This window comes from Tyto alba, unplaced genomic scaffold, assembly GCF_018691265.1.
Source record: "Tyto alba isolate M040663 unplaced genomic scaffold, T.alba_DEE_v4.0 Super-Scaffold_26, whole genome shotgun sequence".
In the NCBI taxonomy this organism is placed as follows: Eukaryota; Metazoa; Chordata; class Aves; order Strigiformes; family Tytonidae; genus Tyto; species Tyto alba.
In genome coordinates this window covers 6,758,768-6,784,224 of record NW_024881300.1, presented here as the reverse complement: position 1 = coordinate 6,784,224, position 25,457 = coordinate 6,758,768, and positions in this window count along the sequence as shown.

The window sequence follows — 25,457 nt, the reverse complement described above, 5'->3', positions numbered from 1 at the left end:
TAATCTACTAAATATTTTAAAGGTTTGTCATCTGCACTTTAATGTCTATCTTTTCACCAGGTGCATAATAGCGTTAACACTGCAAAAGAAGGATCTATACATATCTCTTGTGCCATAAAACACCAATCAGTGTAAACTTCAAAGCTTTTACTTGAGAGTGTAAACTTCTAAGAAAGATTAGATAACTACTGAGCAGGTGCAATCCAGGAACAAAAATAGATGGAAACATAATAAAGGAAGCCAGACAAAGCTGCTGCTAAAAAAATTTCCCTCCTTATTAAGGAGGAATGACCACAGCAAAAAATAAATTAAGATGTAATTACCACATCTGATAAGGATAGCCAAGCATTTCGCAGATACTTCTTCAAAATTTGAGTTCATTATCAAACAGCAAATATATTAATCTGGAATTCACCTTCACACAAGGCAATTTTGATATTCTCTTCTCTTGCAGTTGTGTTCAACATACTCTATTACAAAAATTAGAACTTGAAGATATTCACATTAAAAGGCAAAACACATAGTCCTAACTTGTGCAGCATTTAACAATTTTCTTTATAATATTACCATTTCATATAAGGCATTCAACACCTGAATTCCAATGCTATAATGTTCACTGAAGCCAAAAATTTCACGACATCTTCAAAAACATTCAATTAATAGTCACATACTGAGCCCTGACGAATTAAGGAATTTATTTAATGGGATTAAGTTCACAATTAAGTATCTCAATTACTGTCCACTTCATTCTGGTTCACAATGGAAAGTAAGAAGAGACAAACATAAGCTAAATATACATGGAAACTTTGTTATTTTTGTCTCATGACAGTGAATTTCATACACATGCAAATTGAAGAATAGGAAAATTTTGTATTTCAGTTCATAGTTTTCAAACAAAATGTTTGATTGTTCTCATGTGTAATGACAATGGTCAAGTGGTATTAAAGTAATAGCTTAGTATGTAGAAATAAAAGCATGAGTCCACTGCCAGCAAGCTCACCAAGATCTGTAAAACTAATCAACATTAGACTACGGTTGTTTACAAAAAGCTAATAGTAATTATGACTTCTTTTTTTCAAAAGCGTGCATCTTAATATTTCTCTTTTCCTAAAATACCACATTCCTCTCCATCACACGTAAGTATATACTTTCTCTTTTGCATGTTTGGTTTTGGTTAGGTTTTTTTTGTTTGTTTGTTTGTTTTTCATTCTCTCTGGAAACCCCAGGAAGTCTGGATCAATCTATCAGTCAGGCCAATTAGATTGGCTGCTTTGTCACTTACCAAATTCTGTATTACAAAAACATTTGGTATTTATAACAGCATCCATCTTTCAGAATAAATGGCCTGTTTTCCTGAGCAATGGAGCTGTTCTATACTCATTACTCCTATTAACCTCTGATATTCAAACCAGTTATCATAAAAATAAAAGGCGCAGGAAGCAGTTTTGATCAGAAACAAGTTTCCATTATCTTTTGTTATAGAGAGAACACAGATCTTAGATACAAATTGTGAGGAAGCCAGCATCTCTGTAAGCTATTAAACTGGATGGTTAATTCTGGGCAAAATATGTTTATTTGCAGAAGGCATAGCAGAAGCATATTCTACACTGTAATTCCAGTAAAACTTTTAGAACAATGTTCTGCCTCTCAGAAATGAGTATTAGGCTGCTATTTACTGCACAGGAGACAGATTTTAGCTAATTTCAGTCTGTGCAAAGAAAAACATCAATATCTGTAATATCACATTCAGGTAGGTATTTCTTTAGGTATTGCTTGCAGTATCCCATACCCAACACCCAACAAACTGCCTAGTGCAGCGTTCTCAAACAGTTTCTACAGTATAAGGCTCTGAACAAAGCTGGACTTCAATCAGCCAGCAATTGGGATCCTTCAATGAAAAAGAATCTCATGTAAAATCCTGGGCATGCTCCCACTGACCGGAGAATTTATAGTGGTTAGTAGGCAGTAATACCTTGGCTCAAGTAGCACTTCTCCCAGTGCATATAAACTAATTTAATACATTCACATCAACAATTTACTTACAACATCCTTATCAAACCACAGCCACTCCATCTTTTCTAGTGGAATATGGTCACGTGTTCACTCCCAGAGAGTTCTTGGCATTAAATGGGAGAGAATCAGAACCAGTATAAAATGAAAGTGCCTGATCTTTCAGTTAAAAATGTTAAAGTACATGTGCAACAGCTTCGTAGGCATTATAGATATTTTCTGTATTTTTCTCAGATAAAGCTACAATCCCCATCTTGGTTTATTCAATACATTGACAGCGTAGCATTTGCAGGCAGATAACTGTATTTCTCACGTTGTCTACTTACCTAATATTTTAAATAAAACAGATACATATCTAGCTGGAAAACTATCCAGTCAAACATTTTCAAAAGAAGATGTCATCGTAGTTTGGCACAAAAATCTTAGAATATTTTTTCCAAGTAGATTTCATTTTCATTTTTAAAATAACTTGAAGTATACCGTAACAAACAAAATTACATCATTATGTATTCAATATACCTGCTATGCAATAACTATCTCTTTTACATCTGACTTCCAAAGTAAACTGAGAATCAAGGAAGCATTTATTATTCACCATAAGATAACATAAATTAAGGTATTTTTTTTTATTTCACTCCTGTTAGAATTACAGAGACAGATTTCAATATTTTTTTAACTTCAAGTTTAACTACCATAGTAACTTTTACATATAAATCTGGTTCATTTGGAAGTGAGTTCTCAGTATGAAGCATGCAATTATACATTGTAAGGTATACATAATGCTGGTCCACAAATTTCATATGCAGAACGCTTCTTAAGTGGAAAGAAGGGAAACTAGAGCCTCCAGCATGTGGTCTTCCAGAGAGTATCTCTCAGGGCCACTATGGGTGGGCTCAGGCAGCCATTGCAGAGGCCTGCATCCACCAAGGGATGGCAGAGGAGCTGCCTAGACCCTCAACAGCTGGCAAGTGTTAAGCATGCAAGAAAAAGTCTAGTATACAAAAATCTGAGCAAGTGCCTGCCATTTCAGACTGCTACCAGACACTAATAGGTACAAGGGCATGGAATGTATCAGAGAAAATAGCAAAGAGGCAAGGGAAAGAGATTTGTTCCAGTACAGTAGATCTCTAGTTCAAATGAGAGCAAGCATAGGTCATAGGTACTGTTTAGATCTGTATCTCAAATGCACTGATTTTCCTGATTGTGGACAAAGAATCCTGCAGGTTTACAATCAAGTCACTTGAATTTAGAAATATGATTCATCTCCAATCATATTAAAGTAGTCTTGTTCCAGCTTTATATTTCTAGTTACTAGAAATATAAAAAAGGGAAGTACTTCGTAGACAGTGCTTGACACTCTTCTCTGGTGGCCACCAGAGATGAAACAATAGTTCTCACCTTCTCAATGTCCATCTAAGACACTGTGTAAAGCAACAGGCACAATGTAAATTGAGCCAATAAGGACAGAATAAAAAAGACAACTTTGCATTGAGGTGGCAACCTATCTAAATTATGAATGTAGGAAACCCGAATTTTTGCTTTAAAATAATAAGTGATATAATAATCACTTTGTCTCCTCCTTTCTAAAGGAATAAGCCAATCCCATGCTGTCTATGTAACTGTCATTTGGTGATGCAGCATAGATACTGCTACTGAATAGCAAAACCCATCCAGCTTTCGTTTATTTTGAATTGTGAAAAAAAGGAAACTAATGAACTCTGAATAATTTAGACATTTATAATGCAAACTTAATGTGTCTATATATGGCCTAAGATTCTCATCTGATGTGGCTAACATGACATACAAATAAGCTATCGTTTTTAGCAGGGGGTGCTTAATTTCTCGTTGTTAGATGTCACTGCCTTTTTTATACCAAATATTTAATATTCTGTGAGTTAGTTTTATTGATCAGTTACTCTGATTTAGCAGTGTTAAATGAAAACAACCAAGTACCTAAACCACAAAACTTTATTTAACCTACTACATACAAAATAAAGCCAGCTATTACTCATTTTGTGGAACATGTATATAAAAGAATATCACAAAGAATTCACCAAGACAGAAAGTGATGCATGAGAACTGTTTATTTGCTAGACAGAATCTCTGTATAATGAGAATATGTCCATTAGATAGATATTTTTATTAAAGCAGAGTGCGCATATATCTAAATCAGAAAGCAATCAAACCCAGAAAGTATGTCTTGAAAACATTTTTCTATGAAAACTTCTAGTTTCATGCAATGAAATATCTGCAAGTAACAAACGTACTTTTTTTTTTAAGCAACATATATAATTATTCTAACAAAGGGCACCTGAACAATGATTCATAAGCCCTATTTGTAAATTGTCTGAGGCTATTCCAACATACTACTCTAAATCCTTGTCCAAAAGACAGAGACTAGTTTCAAGAGTTCTACTGCAGTAGAAGGGCCTACACGTATAAAACAAATGTGTCATTTAAACGAAACTACAACTAAAACACATCAGCTTATGCAGTGAAGATGCACAAGATTGTTACAGATTATTCCTGTTGATAACAGAGCTACTCTTTCTTGAATAAGTCTGCAAGTATTCTGTAGATTGTCATTCTCATTTTACCTTACTACTTAGCACATCAGAAACTGAAGTTGTCCTTAATGACAGTAAGTTAACAGCTGATAGCAAATAAGCCTGCCTTTCCTATGTACTGACCAGGTCACACAAAGAAGGGGAAGGTGAGTAGCCATATTAAAATGCTTTCTCTTCCCCAAATCCCTCAGGGGAAGCTCCTTACCACTGTGCCAATGAATTTCTTATGGCTGCCTCCATCATAAATACTCTGATTAAAATGTAAATTCAACCAACCTATCAGCTTCCCATTAAGAGGACTCTTTAAAAACACCATTAATCAGCTGAGAGATATGTAGTGAAATACCACTTATCAATTCTAACTGCTTATGACAGTTAACAAAGCTTTATATTTGCCCCAAACATGTGCTGATCTATCAATTATGCCAGGGTTCACTCTCACGCTAATTGTACATTTTCTTCTCTAATGCATTTTTGCTGTTATCTCATAGGCTAATGAAAGCCAGGAAATCAATACATATAAATTATACATGCAAAGAAGGACTGCTGTGAACATAAAGTTTCTAATTAATTGCACTTGATTAATTTATATCCTTTAATTATCTTGCTAAGCCACAAACAACATAAATATCCTTGCAATCTGGTTATTGCTATGTCAGTCATAAAAAAAAGCAGACACAGTAAATCTATGATATCTAGCAAACTCTGTTGCCAAAAAACATGGTATGGCATAACACATAAATATAACCGGACTTACTCAAGACACCTATGAATAATTTTAGTGTGACAAATTACCACTAAATATGTTGTATAGTTATTTGACTAAAGTTATAATGATGTTATAACTTTACATGTAGCATAGAGGTTAAGCAAAATGCAGGCCTATTACGCAACATTATTGAGGCTGTCGTATTTACAAAACAAATCTGGAATACAGATGTGATATTGATATCTGATTGGTTAGGGTCAGGGACCAAATTATCAATATTCTAAATTAGGGATGTACTGGCTTTGTGCACTTAAAACCACATGGCAACTTTTTTGTAGAGTTATCTGAAATCCAGAGATGCACACAATCAGGATGTAATAATGATAGACCTAACTCTAAGTAGGGTTAAATAAGAGCTACCCTACTGCCTTTTGTAAGAGGCAACTGGCCAAATATAAATTCTTCCATTACGTTAGTAGCTGTAACTGTAGATACTTTTCTTTTTTCCTTTTCAAATTTTGTCCACTTTGGTAAACTAGCCATATGTCACTGTTCTGAAATCTAATCCTATCAATTCACCAGGCTTGCTCTTTGTCCTACACAACAGCATATTACTGAATATCTGTATCTACAACTTTCATAAACGTGTAAAAAGAAACTGTATCTGTCTACAGGGAGACTCAGACAGAGACCATCTGTCAGTGACTAAAGCTATTCTTTAAAAAAAGAAAACGTTCATCTGGGATTTGCCCTTTACAGAGTAAACCCACTTAACCTCCCAATAAGATTAACTGTTATTTGTTTCCATTAAACAAAGATGACCATGCTAATATGCATTTAATAGTACTAACAATGAGAGAAACATGAACTTGAACAATTTTTAAATTCTTTAAAATCATAAACCTTATTTCATGACAGTTATTTTATTATTCATAAATAACTTTCATTTTTCATTACAAACTTTCTTCCCTGAAGTTGAGACTAAAATTAAAAAAAAAAGTGTTAATATTGAAACCAAGACAGCAGGCTCTTGAGGCTGACACATATTATAGATAGCAATGACTGTATATAAATTAAGTCTGAATAATGCATATAAAAACCCAATACCTTTGGAGCACTGATGATTTTCACCTGTGCCCTCAACATCTAGGCATTTACAAAGAAAGGTATTTAACTAGATTGATTATATGAGGCTAAGTAGAGTTAGCGCAATGTAATGTAGATTGTGCTTCTTTCTACAGCAGCACAAGCCACTCAACCAGCCTGAAGCTATACTGAAAAATACCTTAATGTCTCTTCCTAGGCTGACAAAACACAATAGTACTGTCATGTAAGACTGTCTTCTGCTGTGGAAAAAAATCAGTAGGAGAAACCTTTAACTGTAAGCAACCCCTTCCCTCCCAATCTTGTCTTTAAGCTTTTTTTTGTCAGACCAAGTTAGTGAGATGTGCAATAGTAATAAAGAGCGTCCTAAAACATGAAGGACTGAAGTGCAAAATCCCTCATAAAATTAATTCCTGGGTCCCCACCTTCCTGTTTTGCTTATAACTCTGCCTCTAAAGTAACCTAGATGAGAACCACAAAAGGTGTCCTCCTCCTCTCAGGAAAAGCCTGAGAAAGCTCCATAAAGTCTGTTTCCACTGTAGACATAATTCAAATCTTACTGGAATCAGTGGGAATATATTTACCAGGTTCAGTTAGCTCTGTATCCAGCTTTCTTCATTAAATGGTAGTGGCAAGATACAATCAATAAACATTAAGACAAAGCAATCATACAATCATTTTCTCAGTGAGAAATTGGAATATGCTATAAATAAGAATAATTAAATTGAAGAGAAGAATCATTATTACAATTCGGTACAGCTAAAAGAGTTGCTCCCAAAACAAAGAATCCAGAAAATACCAGCTTCTTCCCCTCAAACACAACATATACCAAGAACCAGAAGCAAAGGAAAAACATCTTAGGCATGTAAATCTTCTCTTATTCTAAGAGTGAACAGTTGATGCATTACTTGAATATACCATATCCAAGATTCAACATCAGGGGAAAAAAAGATTTTATATACAAATGTTATACAGAAATGGATATTTTAAACTTTTTTTTAGTAGATATTGAATCTTGACAAAGATGCATCATCAGTCATTTCAGAACTGCCAAAACGTCCTCTCTATTGCACAAGTGGTAAGACCACAACTTTTCAAATAGTGAAATCATTCCTTTGACATTGTTTGTGGTGGCTTCTGACTGTTTCTTCCCTGCTAAGGGAACAGATTCATACTGGCACTGCCCAGTGTTTGTGCACTGTCCATAAAGCTACAGCTGGACAATGAACTTTGTGTAAAGTAATGGAAACATGAAGAATGGTGAAGAATGAAACTGAGAAAGCCATGAATTAACAAGGATTATGTTTACCTACTGATAAAGTTCTGACATAAGACTTGGCACATGACAGAAAGTTACAGCTCAGAACACTCAGTGGTCACTAGGAACTAACCGAAGGCATCAGGAAAAGCTTTTATCAATCCAAAAAACATCAGTTCATCAGAGGAAAAACTTCAAGCGATACAACTTCCACTAGAGTTCACTGGATTTGTCACTTTAGATATAAAGCACCTAGATAGAAACAGAGTACTGAGGTTTGATTGCAATTACCTTATCTTTCCTATTTTTAGTGACAGGACCAGATTATTTTAAGTGCATTTTATAGAAAACCCTTCTTTACTGAAATATAAAGACTGTAATAAAGACAATACAATGTTTTGAAACTGTTTTAAATCCTTCACTCAGCGTTGCTTCTACATATTTAACATGTAGGGGTTCTAATCTTACTGCTACTAATTAGAGCTTTAGTGTAATTGTGCCAACAGGGCGCTTGGCATAATAATTACTATTGAGAGATTCTGGTGGAGCAGTAACATGCCCACATAATACAGATATGTCTAATATTATACAGCAGTCACCTTTGTATGTTGACTCTTAAGTTGGATTTTAACCAAGTAAGGGGTTATTTTGCCTTTATTATAAAGCTCAAAAGGCGTATACATATGTATGATTTAGGTATTCATTTTTTCCTCTTTGATTCTTTTGAATATTAATTAGGTAGAAGAAAACTAGAAGGCACATTTTATTCCACATCCTTCATAATTTAGTCTAGTTTGGCATGGGAAAACGAACATAAATGCTTATGTTGGCAGGACATACTTCTAATGTAATATTAGACTTTCTTAGGATAAGGTCCTCAGCTGAAAAGTTTACCATAATATACAATAAACTGAACTAAAACAGAGGATGAGTAAGCCTTCAAAATCTCCATTTAGAAAGCGCCTGTGCTGCATTCCATTACAGTCTTACTGGTTTTGAAACAAATCTTTATGTAACTGTTGGAATAAATCTATTCAGTGAAATACATAACACAAATCTAAGGGACAATGCAGGAACACTAACAAAGATACAGAAGAACATTTCTGAACAAAGAGCATTTTTGAGCACTTAGTAACGTTTACTATCTTACTGTCAAACAAGTTTCAGATAATGAAACTTTGTTAATGATGTAAATCTATAGTGAAAGAACACTTACCAGCATTGAGATGTTTTGTTTGGTTTTGTGTTTTTTTTTTACCTCTAGAAAAATCAGCTTCAGCCATATAGTCATTAAAAAAAAAAAAAAAATCTTAATTATGGATATTTGTTAAGAAGGACTTGCAAAACAATTTAAACACACAAACCCTGCACAATATAATAAAATAAGAAGTAATAGGTCTTTTTAGTCTAACTGTAGAATCTTCTCTTTTAAAAAAATGTGAACTCTTTAAAAGAAAATGTACAGCATGGAGCCTGAACCAGAGCTCCATCTAGAACAGACAGGCTTGTTTTTACTGCCCCTTAGTGCTTCCCTTTTAAAGTGACAGGAAACCCATTTCTGATTACAAATCAATAGGTTTGCATGCTGCCATCAGATAGTAAATTTAGTTGTTGATATGAGACCACAGAAGAGGATATCAGAAAAGACCAGGTGTTACCATGTTGATGCATAAAAAACCCCAGTAAACAGTACTGCTTTTCTGCAACTCTGTATATTCAAGAAACAGTTCTCACAGAGTAAGTCACATATGGCTAATTTATCATTTCTGGATCACCATAAGAATAAAAACTGCAAAAAATATATCATATACATAAAGTGTATAAGTCTCAAAAACAAGAGCCACTGAAATGTGCTGTAATAGTTAATATAAGTATATATGCTCCTATCACACAAAATACCTTTTGATGAGGTCTCTTTTTTCTTTAAGCTTTTAAGATAATCTTAGAGAAATCATCAAACTATAAAAAGAAATCAATAAAACAGAAAAGGTTCCCATCACCCCTAAAAAAAATCCATAACTTTTGCATTTTAATAGAGACACTACAAGACTATACTAGTCATTTTCTTTCTGATGTGTTCCTTTGATTTCACTCTTATCTCACAGGACTCTTGACTTTCCTGAGAAAGGGATTATTGAATTGTATGTCTCCCTCAGATGCTCTTGATCATTCAAGTAGTCTGTACTTAAGAACGCTACAGAGTCTGCTCGGCTGCTGGCTCCCTGGGAACTCATCAGGGACTGTCATCTTAATATTAATTGGGTTTTGTGCAGGAATCCGAGTCCCACAGTTGAGAAGGTTTCAAGAGAGAAGATTATGCCCAAAGCCAGATATAAAGACAAACATATTTAGCACAACAATTATGATAATTGCAGAAACACTCTGAGAAATAAGTAAATCTGATTAAGGGCACTTCTACATGATCAAATATTAATCTGATGTCTTCACTCTAACCTGGTTTGAACATAAGAGGCTTCTTATGGTTTTATGTATTAACAGATTTGTAGAAGCTGAACTCATAGCACCTAATAATATAGTACATCCAAGTCAATACAGTAAAAGGATCTTTACGGAATGTAATCTACTTAAATTAAAAATAGACACAGATTGAATCATAAAGCTTAAATTAAAATTGACTACAGTCAATCAATAAAACTTTTTATACAAAAGTCTTGTATAAACTACCGTAACATTTTTCAATTTTGTAGCATAAGAACTTGTGTGTATTTCTTTTTATTGAATAAAGACTGCATCACTTCAGAACAAATCTTCATAAATACCACTTGGACAGACTTAAAAGTTTCCAGACTCACATAATATCCAGCAAATTAAATACACTTACATTTGCAGACGCAAAATTTATTTCTCCTTAAAAATGTGTGTATTAGCTGTAGCGATCTGAAGTATCTGATTAAACCATTTAATCTTTGAAATCATTATGATTTATAAGAACTGTGGGCCAACACTGTATACTTGAGTGATGAGTAATAAGACAGTGGCAGCAAAATAAGAAAAGTGTTTGCAGCACGGATTTCTCTACATATATGTGCATGCACATACTTGCACATAAATATACACATATACAGACCCCCATCAAAAATCCATACGAAATCATGTTTACTATTCTGTACACATAACATTTAATACTCTTATGACAAGTATTTTCAGTTTGTTATGCACAGAACAGTTTTGAAGAAATCTTAAGCTAATATATACAGTATGCATACTTTTTAATATAAATTTGCAGAGGTAGAAGCAATGCCTGAGAGCATCTACACTATATTTGCATAATCATTTAACTCTGATGAGAGCTTCCATGTATAGCTACATTTTCAAAATTTAACAGAAATTATCCGAAAACTATTACAGTAATATATGCAGAGAAGCCTACAAAAAAGGATAATATATCAAAAATAGTAAAACAAAAATGAATTATTTCAACCTAAGAAGCACACATATATAGATGTCTATCTATCCATCTTTATTTCTAAGTATTAAACACATATAGGCCTTATGTGAAAGGTAAATCTTGCCAGCATGGCTTACCTCCCATAGTAATTAGGCTTGTGTTTCTGCTTTATTAACTCTGATACAACAGTGTCCTGCCCTCTGTCACCAGGGGTACTAATAGATGATAATCACTACGATTTGGAAACCATACAAATTAAATGATGAAGTGAGATGAAATGTAGTAATGCAATGAGTTCAAGGACAAGCAAGTTTGTCATTTCAATACTAATTTTCAGGATATTAAATAGGTAATACATAAAGAAATTAGACCACAGTTTATCACAAAGAACAGTAATTTACACTTACAAGTTAATTATACATATTGCTGAAATATTAATGCTTTAAAGATTATACTAAAAAGTTTGCCTTATGCAAAATAGTTTACTTTCCCCTAAAAGAAGTATTAGAAATATAACTCTCATTTATAAATGCAATTAAATCTTTACAAGAGTTCACACTCCCTATGGACAATTTTAATTTTATGTGGACAGCAAGTATATTTTTCCAGTCCAGTGAAAGCAGGCTTATATTAGTATATTGGAAATACATTTTTATCTGCATTATTACAATGTTGAAGATGTGATACTGATTCTTAGCCCCCAACTACAATTTTTCATCCATTAATCTCATAGCAATCATGCAATCCTACTGTTTCTTAAAATCAAGTACTTAATTATACAGAAAACACAACTCATCTGACAAAAGTAACTTAACCACGAATAGTTGTCAGCATTTTCTTCTTTCAGAAGTTTTTAAACTATTATAACATGTGATGAATATCACAATTTTAGAGTAATTTCAAAAAGAGGCTTCAAATTCTGCAATGTCTGCTTAAATTATAGTTTTTCTTTAAAAGTTTTTCTTTCATAAGAGACAATTAAAGCACTGACATGAAGATACTAATTCTGAACACTGTCACTGATTAACTGCCTTTTCAAATCCATACTCATCTTTGGTAACATCAATAATACGTTCTTCTTATCATATTTACTCCTTTCAATATACAAGACATTTTGTTTAAAGTCTTACATGTTTCAATGTAAAACTAAGACTCCTACATTTTTAGAGGGTAGAAATGTATTTCGGTATATTTATTGAAAGCCAAATGTGTTTCACTATAACATAACATTTAAAAAAAAATTAGTGAAAAAATTTTCTGTCAAACAGCTTTTTTTAAAAAAATAAGTAAAGGTGAATACAGCTACTGAAATGTATTGTTCAGTTATCTAAAAAAACCCTGGTTCTTGGGAAAACAATCCATGTTATTCAAATCAAAGTCACATTTTCCTAATAGTTTTCTAAACCAATACATTCACCTACAAACAGCTCATCCAAATAGTAATAAATTTCAATTCTGTTAGATATAAGTTTCAATAATCAGGATGCTCTGCAGAAACATAATTCTGCCTGTACCTATATCATACACTTTGAAAGCAAATACTCTGCATTCTTTTTCAAACTAAGCAAGTAGATTTTTAAACACTGCTTATAACCAAAAAAATACTACTTGTACCTTGTTCATGCACATTGATACAAAAATATTACTTCATTCTTTAAAGTGTTTAAGATAATAAGCAATATAATTTCTGAAGCAAAATTTAATTCTGCATGCAAAGACTATTTTAAATTATATCAAAACTTCTAATAGTGTAGATCTGCTCTCTATTGATCTTACAATCTACAAAGGATGTATTTTACTACAATGTCACAAAACGTATTTTATTTAGCCTACATAATACAATTCCATCTAATATTTAAAAGGCTCAAACACTGTGATTTCAAAAAAGTGTCTTAAAAATTAGTTTCCATCTTCAAATAGGAAAGGCTTAAGAAACAAAAGAAGTACAGATAATTTACTAATAATTATTCAACTAGCTACTTTTTGTTCTGAGGAATTGTTTTCTAGGGTTCGCATGTTTACATCCATTCAATTCTAGATGCAGACTATGGCAATTAGATATTTATCCTCCATTAATGTACACTGTTTTTATTTATGTTGAACTTGAATCCATTATCAGAAACAAAGCTGCATACATATAACTCTAACCAATTGCTGGAGATGCACACAGACTGCTGCTTGTTTACTTTGGGTAGACTAATCTTATGGCATGCATTAAAATTGTTGTACTTGTCACTGACTAATACAACAAATTGAAACCTTGGAACAATCTTATTTACAATTCAAGTGCTCCATATTTGATTCTTGCATCACAATTTTCACTTAACCCTTTTGTTAAAAAACTGACTCTCAGAGCAACATACAGCTACACTGCAATTTAAAACTAAATACAAGATAATTTCATTTGTTACACATAGTTTTTAATCTAAAAGATACATCCAGAGTGCATTACCTCACTGTGTACTTCTTAGGCTCTCATTTAGTATGCAGTATATAATTGAATATTTTGACCGTTTTGTACTATTCACACAGCTAGGATTGTTGAAAGAAAAAAAACAAACTTTCCCTCATCTGTATTCCATAAATAAAGGCTTAGCTGCTGTTTTTACTTACAGTTCCCAGAATTTCTTTCTCTTCTAAACCATTTTAGCTCTTAATATGAAAGTTTTATTAGTTATTCTGTCAGAAAATTCAAACCTTTACTAAGTGACATGAACAGTTACAGTTGGTTTAAGTGTGGTTGGGTACCCCTGATTCCATCAGGGAAAAAACAAAACAATATATGGCATATGTTAACATCTGAAGACTGAAAACATAGCCAGTAAAATAGTCCCCCAGACTTAAAGGAAATCACTACTTAATTCCACAAACATTTGTTTCAGCTCAGGAATTGCACTAGAAACGTTAAGTAGTTTTCTGGTTCAAAAATTGCTCTAGTTGATAAGTGGTCATAAGATGCTGCATAGCACCATCTGCTGGCTTGAACAATGGGCGTTGGAGACAACATGTCCAATTATTTGTCGTGTTATCTGAAAACTAAAAAGACTACATTCCACTCACCTTAGTTCCACAGGATTTGTAGAATTCTGCACAGATTCACTATACAAACTGAAAGAGAATGAGAGACAGACACAAAGAATCAGACATGTATGTAAAGACATCTGAAAATCATACAGAGATGAAATCTGAGCAGAGCACCTTATTCAGAAGAAAAAAAGAAAGCTGATTTCCTTTGTCCCAGTCCAGGGAAGTACTCATGTTCAACTGTTTCATGGACATTATTTTCCTTCTTCAATCTAGATATCCTTTCTTTTAGAAGGAAATTTAGGATGTTGTTGGATTTAGAAATAATTTTTTCTATAAGCAAGGATGTCACAACAGTTTCTATCCTAGATTAATCCTTACTTAACAAATACTAAATTCTGAAACAGATATTTTCTTTAAGGTTATAATGAATAAACACATTAAAAATTATATTCTTCACCAGTTATGTTTATACACTTTGATTTTGTTCAGGCTTCATATACGCAAATAGATTTAAAAAGTGATACTTGGAATGTTATTGTTACAAGATTATGAAAGCTAGAACAGCCTTAGGAATATTTTCTGAGAAGTGACTGGTGAGCAAGTCAGGAAGCTGCTTAAATTTATGGTTTTGTTCTTTTATTGCTATTTAAAAGGAAAATACAAGCAACCTTACTTTAATTGGAATTGTTTGCCACATCAACACAAAAAATAACAATTCTCCACCTCCCCCCAAAATGGGACTATCCAGACCTCTGAACTGTTGAATTTTTAACCTTTGTTTCTATGCTGTTTACATATGAGTGGCCACCATAGGCCTGATGTAAAAATTAAAGGTAAATTCTGCAGCATTAGTGGAGCTGCTTGCATAAGTACCACCCTCATGCTGTAAAAGTACAAACGATAGGACTGGGTTGGACAGTTCTTCCTCGGTGACACCACTCAAACTGTGGTAGCAGAATTCTATAGATGGGAAACCCAGATTTTGGTCACACCTCTGACTGCTCCCTGTAAATTAATTTGTTTACTCGATGCCTGTTTCATGAGGTGCTTAGAGGCCTTAGCTGGTACATGTGCATACCAAAAATATCACACTTTTAGTACCCACTGTGGGGTCCTGGCCACAGTGTGCTCTGTGACAGCTTGATGATAAACAGCTGGCCTGCTTGTGGAACATGCAGAGCACACTGGGCAACATGAGCAAGAAACAGGTAAGCAATGTTATCTGCACTCATATTTCGGAATAACAGGACAGGCTACTTTGCAAAGCCTATTGCTGAGCTGTCCAATCTAAGATTGTGGTTAGAACTCAGTTCAGTGCCTGGTAAAATAAGTATACTCTTATCAATTTCAGCAAGAGCTAGCTCACATCATCAGGGCAAAAATTCTGAGTCAGAAGAATCCCTCTCCTTCTTCCCCCCAACAACTCAGAGTCAGATGCCTTTGTTACATCTACAGTTAACTCCAATTAGTAGATTTAGTACTTCATATTTAATACAGTGTAACATTTGAAATAAAAAAGAAAAATAAATTCAGAGCAATCTAGTTTTCCATTCAGTAAACTAGGAATCAAACCAGCATGCCTGCCTCTTGCTGCCAGCATAAGATTCTACCAAACTCTGCAAATCCCAAGGACAATTCATCGTTTGTCCATACCATGGAACTGAATATATGGAGACATACAACAATCCTGGTTAGCACTGGCACAAGTAGGAAAAGATCAAGGTAGTCAAGGAACAGATAAGAAAAATCCTTGAGCAGGCTTATCAGATTCCTCTGGTAGCAGTACCATGTGTCAGAGCAGTCAAGCCTCAAAAATTCAAAATGCCTTTAAACTACTCTCTACCTTACAAGTATTTTTATAAAGTTGTATTTGGTATTGTTCATCCCACAATACAATTCTATTTCACATTATAACAGAAAACTGTTGCTAAACTTCAGTGACTTAGTAATTGGTATGTACTAAGCATCATTTTCTTTGTCACTGTAGTGACACGCAACCTCCTCAGTGTGATGTTACAAGTTTCTTGCACCAGTTTTAAGATGACAGTAATTGTTAAACAACAACAAAAACCCAAGAAACAAACAAAAAAAGCACAGTTGGGAAAAAGTGATCCAAAGCGGTATCTCCAGCTGAACTATATTACCTACTTGGCATAGCCTAAAGCTGAATACTTGTGTCAGCATCTACTATATCAACACACAGCAAAACTTTACAATATTAGGACAGAATTAAAATAAAGAAGTTTAATAAGTCAGAAAACTACAAAAATACTGAGTCACCAATACCAAGAGATGTCCAGCTAGCCATTTCAAGTCTTATTTACAAACAGTTGTTTTTGTTCTTTTCAAAATGTCGACATTCTTGCTAATTCCTAGTATTGTTACAGACATTTTAAACTATGCAACACACATCAGTTTAAAGTTTTAAGTAGACACTTCTACAGACCTACCATCTTGCAAATATACTGAATATCAATGTGCCAAGAATCCAGTAACCCAGATGAAATCTCTAGGATCACAGATAACAGTACAGAGTTGGACATTTTCTGAGTTCAATAAAGGCATAATGTTGCAGAGATAACAGACTTAATTTCAATCACTTTTAAAAATAATTTCATTTTTAAAGTTTTTAAAAAATTTAACACATCTGAAAACAATGTGAAACCTTAATATAAAGTATAGTTATTTAGTATAAATAAATAACCAGAAAAGAGATAATTTTTCACGAATAAATCCAAGGGAATTTGGATTAGACATTTGTTTTATAGACTCTGTGGGACAGGAAACATTTCTTCTACTTTTTTGCCAAGTGCCCTAACAAACAGAGCACTTGAAAAAATCTCAGTGGCAGTCAAGACCAGTCCTGTCACAAACTGCATTTTAATTAAATACTATTCAGACTAAATCAGTAAGAAATCCCAGTTATTTAACAGCTTGAGTGAAAACAGATAAATGCATAATGAAAGGAAAAAACATCAGCAATGTATCACTTATTAGGATCTGAGTATCATTTAATTGCATGGAAATGAGATACATGTGCTTTGAACTAATGGGGAAGTACTTATCCATAACATGGCATTTATCAAAGATTAACAGTCTCAAACAGAAACATTTTCAAGCTACTGCCCATGACCAGAAGAAACTAAAGCTAAAACCCCAGATGGCAAAAACAACTCAAAATTCTGGTTCAGACATATTACTGTATGAATATGATTTCCCAAGGGCTACTGAATATATGAGACCACGACATCCTGATATAAAAAGTTTGAATCATTGCTTGCTTTATGGACAGCTACAAATGTAAATGTCTATCACAAACACAACCAGATCTTTGTTGCTTCAAGGTAGTGGCACGTATTTTTTCCACTAACACAGTACTATAAAAACTAACTTCCGCAATCAATTAAAGAATTTGCAAGAATGATCTCAAGCAATATGTGTGTAGTGTGCCTGCAACTTAGAAAGTTTTAAGAATGCCTTAATTTTCATATGCCAAATTCATATAATCATTATGAAAGCAAACTTAAGAGTTAACACACAGTGCTGTTACTGGATAAAAGGATGTTAGAAAAGAAAATCCCCAATTCTGAAGGCCACAAGTAATTCCACCACTGAATGTTTAACAGCACTGACTGCGGTTTCCAAAGCACTCAGGACTGGTCACAGAAGTTAGGGAGTAGGATAGACTTCAGGTAATAATTCCTATTTCACTTTGAACACATGTCCACTCAATAGGGCCTTAGTCTTGGTTAGCATTATAGCACTCGTATTTTACAGTACTAATAATACTGTGATCTCTATTGCTATACTTGTTATTTCTGTTCTATGCCCTGTACAGTTTACAAACATCTTTGCTTGATTGCCATTACAGGTTGCAGAGTCAGTAAAATTTGCTACAAAAGGATCCTGAAAGGATCAAGCCATGGGACTCATTACATTCCTACCTCCTTTCATAAAAACAAACCAACCAACTAACCAACTCACCCCCCAAAAATCACACTCAGAATATCAAAACCCCTCAAATTGGAAGATAAATGTACACAGAGAGCTAGAGCAATTGTCACAAGTTTCTATGAGTGTTTATTACAAAGTGGAAAACCTGACAAAGTAATGAGGATTGCACCCAGCAAACTCAATAGATTAAATTCTTAGTATACCTTAATATTGTGCATCTAACTGGTAGAAAATCCTATTTTTCAATATTTTAGCTTAGTATATTGATTTTTTGTATAACTACTGCTACAATTCTGCAAAGATTATATATGAGCACTTGTCTAAGCATGTTAGCAGGCCTACCAAGATCTATGCAAGCAATCATAAGCAGGCATAAATTACAGTATCTTATTAGGTATTCTAATGACATTTTTAGGATAAATGTATTATAATGTTCAGCCATTTGATGGAACAGTGTCTTAAAGCATTTGTTCCTTGCCTATTTTAAGCTTTCACCTAATCTAAGATCATAACTGCAAGAGCTCTGAGGACAATATATTTCATAAAATAAGAGGTTTAAGTATTCCATTCATGTTAGTTCCTCCACACATGCTAAGCAGTTGCCTTTGAAAAATATTTTCTTTAAAGAAAATTCTGACAGAATGCCAGAAAAAATGCTTTGGTATAAATGCAGAAAGAATAACATGGTTTTGAATATTTTTCTGGTTTTAGATCAGTGAATAAAAATATTTTTAGTATTACTAGTTCTCAAATATTAAGCATAATCACCTGTGAAGTTATAAACATGCTACTGGGCAAGTTAACTCAAAGAACAACCTGTCTTGTGCTAAATTAATGATTGGCTATTTAAATCTGACCTGAATGAGAAGAAAGGAGGAGGCAGCTTCTTGCAAACACCCAGCAACAGACATTAGCAAACACTACATATTACAAGAAATTTTTAAAAATTAAAAAGAAAATATGAAAAAGCAAGAAATGAGAAAACAAAAAGTTTTGAGTGATGGCTAAATTTCATCTTTAAATTCTCAGATTTGCTCAGTAGAAAAATAGGTAGTGGAACGGACAATGAAAAATGGTTTTCTGATGTAGCATCCACACTGTGACATTTTTCTGAACAGACTTAAAAGTTCAGTTTAAAGAGAGTTTAAAACCTGCCTACAGAATGCTAATTTATACCTTTTGTCTCTGAGCTTAATATAATATTAATTCTTCTGAATACGTGTGTGCTACATCATACTTGGAAAGAACATATTTCAAGTCTTCATTGTGGGCTGGACAGCCTAAACCCAAATACCCTCCTCAGCTTTAATTAGCAGAGTAGAACATGATCAGATAAATCCCTGCAACGTATTCAACTCTGTTGCTGCTATCTTCGCCTCAAAAGCAGGAGGACTAGAGAATATTATTTAATGCCCATTAAGAATATCTTCCCTCTTATCAAGGACATGCACAGTCCAGTGACAAGACCTCTTAAGGAAAGAAAAATAAAATAAAAATTGAGCTAGAAAATGTGACCTTTTGAATATAAAAAGACTATTCGACTATAAAAAGGCTATAATGGCTATTTGGACATATGCTTTTGAGGTAACAAGCAAGTCTGATTAGGACTCAAACGTTTCAGATTACGTGCCAGCAGAAATATAAACCTTGAAGATACGCAATATTAGACCATGCCAAACTGCAGATCCAAGTACAAAATTATTGTCAGTCATGTCCATAAGGAGATGATTCAGAGGTACACCTATGCCATCTCCCCAAATTCTTCTTACAGGTTACAGGAATACAAAGATTAATAGCTCTCTAAGGACAAACCACAATGACAAAATCTTTACCAGGCTCCTTTCATAGAGATGCTTTTCCCACCATAGGAACTTAGCAGATCCTCGTGATTGATGCAATGTTTACTTCTTCAAATCAGACTAATTTGCCATATAGCCAAACGACAGATCCAAGTGATATTTCATCTGAGCGAGCAGGAATGAAACTGGGAAGGATGCAGTTTGACTAGGGCTGAAACTGGTGAGCAATGTGAAGTGGTTCAAAACCTAACAATGTCATACATGACCTGCATGGTGTAATGTACCTTTATCAATTTTGCAGATGATACCAAATTGCTTGTGGTGTCATATTCAAAGGGATCTCATCAATCCAGAAAAATGGGACAACAGAATTCTCACAGAGAAAAGGATCCGTTTTAGAATATAATAGCTCCAGGCAGGAGTGACAGCTGAGGACCAAGCAGGTAGGTAGCAGTTCTGCAGAAAAAGGTCTTGCAGGCCTAAGAAATATGTTTTGAATCATTAGAATAGTCACACAAAGAGACTATATTATCTTCAGCTTCTGACATTTACTAAAATCTACTGGATAAGCAAGCCCTGAGCAACATCCTCTAACTGGGAAGTCACTCCTGCTCTGCTTAAGAGGTTGGACTAAATAAACTTTCTCAGATATAACCTAACAGCACCAGCAAAGGATTCATGATAGCGAACTACTTTCTGACACCATCCACAAGGAATTTACTCTCCAAAACTGCAGCTTGTTTGTGAATAACCAGTTGTGAATATACAGGAGAGAGAAAGGCTAGACAAAACATTTTGATCCCTTTTCCAAAATAGCATGCACATTTGACAGCATTATTTATAGTCAAGTTTTCTAAATAAACTGGTCAAGTTTCTGTGCTGCTTGTGTGGGCTTTTCCCACAGTAACAGGAATTTTTGCTTTAGGTAAACGTGACTCCAAACCAAGCCAACCAGTTTCTGGAGGAGCAAAAGTAATGAATGCTCCTTTCCTGCAGAGTTTTGCCCCAAGGTTGATGGCTCATGTGGCTTCCCTGATTTTTAATAAAGTCTGAGATTACATCATACTCTTTCCTCTCTGTGGAATACAAGCTTTTTCTTCTAACCATTGCTTATTGTCCTAGGACTCACAGAACTGAAATATCTTTAAGACTTCTATCTCTCCACCAAATTTATTCTGGAATGACCAAATTCAAAAGCTTTTTAGGAATAGATGCACAGTCAACATGACTGCCCACAGAAGTCATCTCTGTCAAAAATCTAGAAAACCTTAGTAACTTCCAGTTCAAAGTAGTAACCGCTATTGGTTGATATCAGTTGATCCAGATGTCTAGAAAACTAAAATGACCGCAAAGGATGGCTTGGCAGAAAATTCTCATCATGAGTCAAAAAAAAGTCCTACTATAAAGAGAACAATTAGTTTGTTCCTATGAAACTGTTAAGTGAATATTTTATGGAACTTCAAGATAACAATCTCTTAATTTAATAATCTAGTCCAGAAACTGCACAAATTAAATATCAATCCTAATTGATTTGCATTCCCTCCTTGAATTCCTACAGGCCTTCCTCTTTTCCTCAATTTAATAGCAGTGTATTTTATAGCTTAAAAGCTAAATGGCTGTTAAACCGTTTCTTCTTTGAGATAGAATACATCATGAATTAGAATACCAAGTTGAGAATACAGCAAGATGATCATCATGATATTTTGGGATCTGAACTTTACCTAAGCATAACTGTGATGCAGGTTACATGCAAGGTATAACTCATTCATGACACTATTATTAGGTGCTTAGATTTTGCCAAGGTAATTTGAATTAATCCAGTTTAAACTTCTTTTTGAAAGAGGTTCCAAAGAGAATCACCAAGTTTTAAAATCCTAATTTTCTTTAGTGAGTTTGGTTCCAAAATTGAAGGAACTACCTAGAAAAAGACTTTTAAAAATCTGAGCTCACAAACCCAATAAGGATAAAACTTAAAAAGCACTGAAAATCAGGATCAGGCAGAACTGCTTAATGTTATTCTGGCCTGATATTCACACAAACACTGTCTTCACAGTCTGTATTTGGTTTTGTTGTATATTTTGGGAGGTTTCTTTTTGTTTGCTTTTTTTAACTAGAACATTACTGCAGGTGTTAAACCTTGGTTTGCATTTGAAATGGTGTTCCTTTAATGTGTTTACCCAAAACTGTGGACCTAGGTCATCAGGTGCTACTTTAGGCATACCAATTTGATATGGTTATTAACACACTACAAATTAAGTACATGACTTACATGCTTTGCTAACTTCTTAATAAGTGTTCTTCACCTTCAGAGCATCTTTCCTTTCCCGTGTTTTTACAAATGCTCCCAGATCTGTAAAAAAATAATTTGAAAAATAATTCAAAAAATATGTAAGTATAAACTATCTCAGTTCTCAAACCTCATTCTTATCTCAACTGCTTGCACATATTTATCCATTCAAGCAAAATATCATGCACCATACCAGTCTAATCTCAGATTAAGAAAGTTTCTAAAGGTTTATGAAGTCACTCAGGTAGAAAAAAAAATCACAAATAATTTAAGTGCTGTCAGTTGCTGTGGAGGTATAGGATTTGACTGGGCCCCATCAAAAGGTCAAAAATTTGACTTTTCATGGTAACTGCATAATTTGTTTCCAGAGATTTTGGGTAAGAACAGGCTTGGATCTAAGAGACAGAAGACTGAATTCTTTTGGTGAAAAGCCATTTTATCTGATTCCAGAGCAGAAAACACCAGGTAGCTAGTCCAGGCCTTTATTATAGGAAACCTAATAATCTCCACCAACAGAAAATTCAAGACATACATTTCTAAGGATATCATACTTGCTGAGGTCAACCTTCTCCCCCACCCCCAGAACTGGTAGCAAGACAAGAACAGGCCAGCTTCATGAATTTTAAGAATTTATATGCTGCTGCACCCTTCAATGTCTAACAAAGTGAGACAGCAAAAGACCTACTTCCACATGAAAGGGATCCCTTAGCAAAATGGGAACATCAAGCTGTGGACAAAGAGGCAGCCCACAGCAGAAAAAAAGGGGTTTAGACTTTGTGAGAAGGGAACAGTGACCCACAAATTCTGTCTAGACTAGGCATTCTACCACTTAACCCCTGGGTGGGAAGGGTTGTAGGGTCATGTTTTCCAAATTTTGTGGGTATTTTGGGAGATTTTGGGGATTTGTTTGGTTTTTAAAACATCTTAGATATGTGTGCATGCTCATACAGTGAAACAAAAATACACTCTGACCCCTTCACTAGGGGTGAAGGTGACTGTCTCTTCACTAGGTTGTTCAGATCAGTTACTGAGAATAACAAATATATTTCAGAAAGCCACCTTCTAAACACAGAAATTCTACAATAATTTACTCAACATTAGGTCTTCACTTTCAGATTTATGTTATTTTCTTTCATCTTGCATTAATGTTAATACCATTCTTCTTACCTGAAAGTCTATTAATTCTCTCATTTATTTTTTACATACTTAAAATGTATATAAAGTGTATTGACTAAACATAACTGAAATATACCATGCAGAGATAGAACATGGAAGGAACATACCTTTCAGAATGTTAAACTTCTTTCAATAATGTTACCATAAGCCAATGAAACAGTTGTTAATTCCTACCTCTTCAACACTTTCTACTTTCAGTTAATACTCAGTATGTCGGATGCTGAAAATACCATATTGCAGATGTCAGCCATAGTGAACACACTAATTCCAAGGGTTGTGTTCACTAGTCTGTAGCTCTAGGGAACAGTTTGCTGCAGCTCTAATTTTTATGTGCTTTTCAAAGGCAGTCACAAAATGAATATCAAAGCACATAAGTAATCCACATTGGGAAATCTGTCAGAAATTGTTGGGAAAATAAAGTGAATCAATAGCATGTCAAGGGACTCAAATGGAAAAAATACTGAATATTCATTTTCTTGGTTTCAGAGGGGTAGGGATTTAGAAGAACTGGAGCAGCTTGTAGGATTTTCGACTTTCTTAAAGACATTCAAATAATTTTTGTGATGTGCTTTGAATTCAAAATTTAATTAGTTCCCCTAAAATTACATTTTGCATCTTCATGTTGTTTACTGATGCATATGCAGCATAATTAGGAGAACTAGACTGAATGGCAAAACTACTTTTAAGTACATTGTTGCAAGAAGAAAAAAGTACAATAACAAGTATTCATGTTTGCTCATTACCATGCAGAAACACATGGAAAGCAGCTATACATTTGAAAGTGCTGCTACAAATGCTGCTAAGTAGAAGCAAATATAAAAAAATACCTGAGTTAATTTCAGTGCTTTAATAGGATTTACAACATATAAAATATATTTTTAAATGTGGTTTACATTCCAGGAAATGTGATATGCTTACACAAGCAACTCTTAATGGAGGAGTATGTCTGTGCAGTTTGTTACTTAGGCTGAAAACTTGCTTCATCTGTTTTCCAAACAGCTGTAAATACAGATCATAGTAGGCAATTTTGATATCTGAATAAAGAGAAGCACATTTCTATTTTTTTTTTTTTGGTATAAAAAATATCAGGCCCATTCAACTTACACATAGTACAAGAGAACAAATTTTGAAATAAGTCCCACAAAGTATCAATTATGAAGTGAGGGCAAGAGGAGGGGGGAACCAAATCAATTCTCCTACTGCTTAGTTATTTTTGCATATAAGCATACAAATATTTGTAGGTAACCCAGTAATCCATTCACAGAGGAAGTTATGAAATCTCCTCATTAAAGTCAAAGATTTGCCCATCAGCTAACCTTGGGTCACATTTATTTTACAATCTTCGTCTACCCCTTCTTCTTTGAAGAATCCAAATAGTAAGTTAGTAATTACTTTTTAAGACATGAAATAGATTTTCAAAACTTACTCCATTAGTAAAATTAATAAGTACTGTGAGGTTTTTTTATTTATAAATATGATGCAAATTCCTGATATTCAAATGTTCATCCCTTTCAGAAAATGTTGAAAAATAAGAATTGACCTACAATTTTAAAAATTGTCATTCATAAAACATGCTTCCATCCTGACATCATTGTATATTTTTTTTATAGTTCTCTAATTAGAAGCCCTCTTTCCATAATATAAACAAAAATTATGAAACTATCATATAACAAAGATTAACTACTTTTGATAAGGCAGGGAAATTCTACATTTACTTCACAGAAGCCAGACAACCACTCTCACCACTCTTAAGTAACCTCAAAAACAACAGAAACATAGAAAAAGCATAATTTAATATATTTTTTTTTAGAACTTCTCCTTCCTTTGCCTTAGAAGATTAACTTTCAAAGAGACTGAAATCACTGATATAATTCTTTTCAAGTCAAAGGGAAAAGAAACCTGTAAATACTAAACATTCACTGTTTAGAGTATAACAAGAAGAAAAAAAAATTGAAGATAACCAGTTTCCTAAAACTGGTTAAGAAAGTATTGTCTAAGTAATACTTCCCTAAGACTACATTCACTGCTTTTTCATTGGAATCTATCTTTAACAGCAAGATTTCATATCCCACTTAAACCAAAAGAAATATCTTAGTCACACTATCAACCATTACTCCTATGTCCTTTCCTAGGATAAATGAACTTCTAGTTACTTAG